Source organism: Filicampus tigris, chromosome 5 (genome assembly GCF_054856515.1).
Source record: "Filicampus tigris isolate MCC_2025a chromosome 5, RoL_Ftig_1.0, whole genome shotgun sequence".
Lineage (NCBI taxonomy): Eukaryota > Metazoa > Chordata > Actinopteri > Syngnathiformes > Syngnathidae > Filicampus > Filicampus tigris.
In genome coordinates this window covers 4711859-4716599 of record NC_141221.1, presented here as the reverse complement: position 1 = coordinate 4716599, position 4741 = coordinate 4711859, and the positions used below count along the sequence as shown (strand labels likewise).

At 41.0% G+C, this 4741-nt stretch overlaps 1 protein-coding gene across 1 annotated transcript in view; it reads left to right on the top strand.

Moving 5' to 3' along the window:
* The first annotated feature begins 792 nt into the window (after window positions 1-792).
* Window positions 793-4741, top strand: part of pcsk5b (proprotein convertase subtilisin/kexin type 5b) — a 100996-nt gene continuing 97047 nt past the window's right edge. The window contains exon 1 of the mRNA XM_086029918.1: window positions 793-922. The gene's annotated coding sequence lies outside the window, so the exon portion shown is untranslated. The remainder of the gene's footprint in view (window positions 923-4741) is intronic.

Here is a 4741-nt window from a genome sequence, read left to right as displayed (position 1 = left end):
CCCGACTCCTGTTCTTTATTTACTTACTTTGGATGGTCTAAGGATAAAGACATGTTTAACCTCCAAAGCTTTTATAAGTAAGATAATATTTCTGAATTCTAAACTGACCAACCCCCAGTGTTTAAAGCGGAAGTCAATCCTAACATATTTTTTTCAACAATATGTTCCCAGCAGACCCACTGGTTGAAACACGGCATTCTTATTAATTTTGCGTTTGTGAAATATAAGTTAAGCCGCAAAATGCACTCGTTTTTAGCCATCTCTGGGGGCTGACATTTTGCCTTCTGTCGACCGAAAATGACATCACAACTGCTCACAACGACCAATCACGGCTGACCTGTTTTCTGAATCTGAGCTGTGTAAATAGAAAAAAAAATCCAGATGTCCGGGCAGCAGTCATCTACAATGATGTATTTATTGAATGTAAACTAAAAATTGGCATAGAAATATAAGTAATTCTAAACCTTCAAACAGCTACTATTTTCACACGTGGCGACACATACAAAGCCGTAAGTGCTCAGTGGTTCCCAGCAGTACTTTTGGACTTTCCTTATTACTGTAAATGTGTCATTCCAGAATTAAATTTTTTTTGTCTCCATTATTTGAAATTTCAAAGAACAAGTGTAAATTATCGTTGTCCTGATATAAAGTGGCTATAATAAAAGTGATTCCTAAATATTTAAAATTGCCGAATAGCTCCATGAAATGGGTTTCACCAAATATTTAAATATTAAATGACAATTTCAAATCATATTTGATATGTTCTTGATTGTTACATTTTGTTTGATCACGGACATATTTTAAAGTAGCCATTGTGCTCTGAAGTAGTCTTTTAAGTGAGCTACATTTTTTTAAAGCGAGCTACATTAAGCGGATGACTCGGCAGAAATAAACGTCATCAAGGTGTGATCGTTGGGTTCATGTAAGTCCTCACTTCTTAGAAGATATGTATTTATATATTTTCCCCAATGTTTTTATGGCGATGGAATGTGTCGCCAAAACTAACGCACCCCTCTTACTCACTACTCACGTTATCAGAAGCAGACAATATCAACGTTTTTACAAATGGTTTGTTCTTGACCAGTTAGCATAGCAGCCAACACGGCTAACTTGCGCCCTTTAGCTTAAACTCGTAACATTAGCATTGATTTGCAACCCTGTTACTGTAATTGAAGTAAAAATAACATTGAATTAGTATTGTAATGAAATTTTACTTAATTTAACTGAAACGTTTATTCAATATTTTTAATTATGCGTTTTTGGTGTCTGAGTATGTAACAAGATCTTGTCAAGCTCAGCTAAAAAAAATATCTCATAAAAAGTGACTTGTTGATGGTTAAACTGGGACAATCAAATTGTATGATGGTTTATCTTACTGTCTTGAGAATTTTAAACTTTTTTGCTACCCATAATTGAAGTTTGTAGTTTCAGCCTGTGAGCACTAGATGCCAGTGTGGCTGTTGGTAATGTACTGCCAATGACTTTTATAGTTAAAGGGATGATTGGGCTGGGATGTCCATGTTATCACTAACAAGTTCATATTACATATTTTTTTAACGGGAAAATGAAAAGAGTTTTTCTACTTAATCAATTTGGGAGAAATTGGGAAATAAGTGACTCCATGAAGAACGCCTCGTGTTAATGTGGAAAATGGCCGCGCCACCTACCGTTCTATCCATGTTCAGTCGGAGTCACTGGAGGGACCGATTACAAACCCTCCATTGGAAATCATTGTACTTTAATTGCTTATAACGTCCAAAAACGGTGATCAATTGGCACCAAAAATTTATGTGGACATCCCTACTAATGCCCACTTCAACATATCAAAACAATTAACCTCTCCGTGACTGATTTAAATGAGAATGTGGAAGTGAGCAGAGCTTCATAGATTTATGCTGGGACAAGCGCACACTGCTTCTTTGCTGATCATGGTTAGGTTGCACCACACGAGCTGTCGAGTGTTTTGGGGGGATTTGGGAGGGCAAACGCATGATGCGCCCTGTTATTGCCCCCGAGCGGTTCAGGAATGTCCCTTAGAGTTTATTGACATTTTCTTGGGGTTCAGCGGGTCCTCTTGCTTGAGGAATTTGGGGGGTGGGATCTATTTAGTCTACTTTTAAAGGCCTCAATAGCTATAAAAAAATCCCCATTTGCTACTTCCTTTCTTCCCTTTCATCTCCATCCTAGAATGGACACGCTTGTCATGTTCATTGGCTGGAGGAACTGAGATGCAATTAGCATGCGATTAGGACGCCCCTCCTCGTTTGGGATGGGGTAACAAAAAGATATCACTCAACAGTGAATGGACGGATAATGGCCGGCACATTCCAGAATGACAGCGTTTAGTCAGCTGTGACCTGGACTGCATGGCCGGGCATTGTGAGGTGGGGGGGTGGTTGGGTTACTCCAGGGGGAGTTGCAAAGGGGGTTGGACATGACATTTAGAGTAAATATGCAGCAAAGACCCTCGTATGGAAGTAATTCACCTTTCATTTCATGAAATCTGAATACGTGTGAACTGATCAGAAAGACTTCAGTTTTGTGTTGTTCTTTAAAGTGTACGGGACACGAAAAAAAAATTCCCCCGAAATTTTTTTAAGGAGTACAAGTACAATACGATTCCAATGATTACTTTGGTACCACAAAAAAGCAATTAATAGGCCGCAAAAAAGATGCAGAAGACTCAGTATTTTCGTGATCTCGGTCCAGCCGCGACCCTCCACCCTTGACTTGGGTACCCTTCCGGCCGGGACCCCCAGGCCATATACATAAACATTGTCGGCCCATGCTAGTGTTGATTTTTCTCAGACTTGGGAAAAAAAGAGTATTTTGAGTTGTTGTGTTGGCTTAATTCTTTGCTGTATGAAAATGTTTGTCTGCGTATCATACAGTTTTGTTGCTACACATACGTTGTTTTGAAAATGTGTTACTTTCATTTCAAGTCGGGGGGCGTCGCTACGGCTACTGGCGAGACACCGCAAGGCGGAATTTCCTCTGCCTTTTATGGCCAATTCCGGTCTGCGTTTTTACTGTCGAGCAACGATCAAAAAGACAGCGGCAACAATGGATCTCGTGACTGCTACAACAAAGGGACCTACATGACTGACTATACGATGCATTTAATTGTATTGCGAAAACGATCAGGAAGGTGGTACGTACGTGCGTGTGTAGCTACTTTACACACACACACACATACGTGACATAACACCCACGCCGCTGCCAAACTAGTTTGCTTCGCAGCAGCAACAAGTTGCGTGGTGGATCCTCTCCTCCTAGCCAGGGAAAAGTGTTCGTCAACGCAACATGTGACATAACTGACTGATCACGAAAGAGAATGCGTGTGGCAACAATTTCTGACGTGTGCGCGGCATGTGTTGCAGACATGTCGCCAACATGCCTGACAGCACAATGCGTCGGTCACGTGATGCAACGTTGTCGTTGTTTTGTATTTTATAGTATTGTAATAATTCAAAACAGAATATTTTTCAGGTGTGTGTGTGGGGGGGGGGGTGCGTGTGTGCGTGGGGGTGTTCGTGCGTGTGTGTGAGAGGGGGTAGAGAGAGAGAGAGAGAGAGAGAGAGAGAGAGAGAGAGAGAGAGAGAGAGAGAGCTTGGTTGTGAGCGTGAAAGTTATGTGTTGGGCATGACAGGTAAATGTTATGTTTGTCATTGACGTGATTATGTCAGCATTAGCTTCTAATCATGCAACAGGAGTAAGATGCCAATAGAACTGGAGCTAGCACCAAGTGTAAATGCTTTTAAATCCAGGTTAAAAACGATGCCTTTTCCCCCCATAACTATGATTAAGGTCTTTTTGAGCAGTGTTTCTCAAATGTGCTACGTGAGATGATTTAAAAAGTAGCATCCATGCCAAAAATCTTAATTATTAAATTGTGTAAATATTTCAGGATAAGTTCATAAAATCAATTTCATTATCCTATCAAACCAGTTTCCCCATACTAGAAAAAAAAAAAAGAAAACTCAAAGCACGAGCACACTTGTGGAGTTCATCCTTTAGAGCTGAAACTATTGCTTCTGGTCAATGATTTTCTTTTTCTTTGGCTTTTTTGACAGTTTTTGCTCAAGATAGCAGTGACCTGGAAAAAAGGCTGCAGAATGTGTGCCGTTTAGTTGTTGAGTGTTGTGTAAGGTGGAGGTCATAGTTGAGCTGACTCTGCTCTGGTATGTGTGTGTGACAAGGCTCGCATTCAGCAGAACATCTCAACAAGATGTTTAATGTGTGTGTGTGTGTGTGTGTGTGTTTGTGTGTGATGGCACCACAGAAGTATACCTCTGATGGCAAAAAGGAATGAAGATAACCACAAAACAACAAAAAGGAACTTTCTTTCTTGCGGAAAGCATCTGAATGCTAAGAGGAGCAGTACAACTCTGGGCGATGCTGTTCTATTCCAGGCCTATAGGTGGCAGTAATGCCCATCTTTACTCAGTGGCTGCCAAATGCAAACTACTGACACATTGCTTTTCCCCTTAGCCATTTGCTGGCTCTTGTGGGTCACTGCCCCAATACATCTGACAGACTGAATAACCAGGAGTCTCATCTGATTTACTGAAGGTTTGTACATGCAAAAACAGACGCAGACTTGATTACTCCCGTAAACAGTCGGAGTGAAGCAGTACGTGCTCGGAGCGCATTTCCAAACACTTGGACAAATCTCCTTTAAAATCTCCGATTCCATGCGTCTGGGTCATTTCAGCACACTGTGACAATTGGTGCTTGGCTC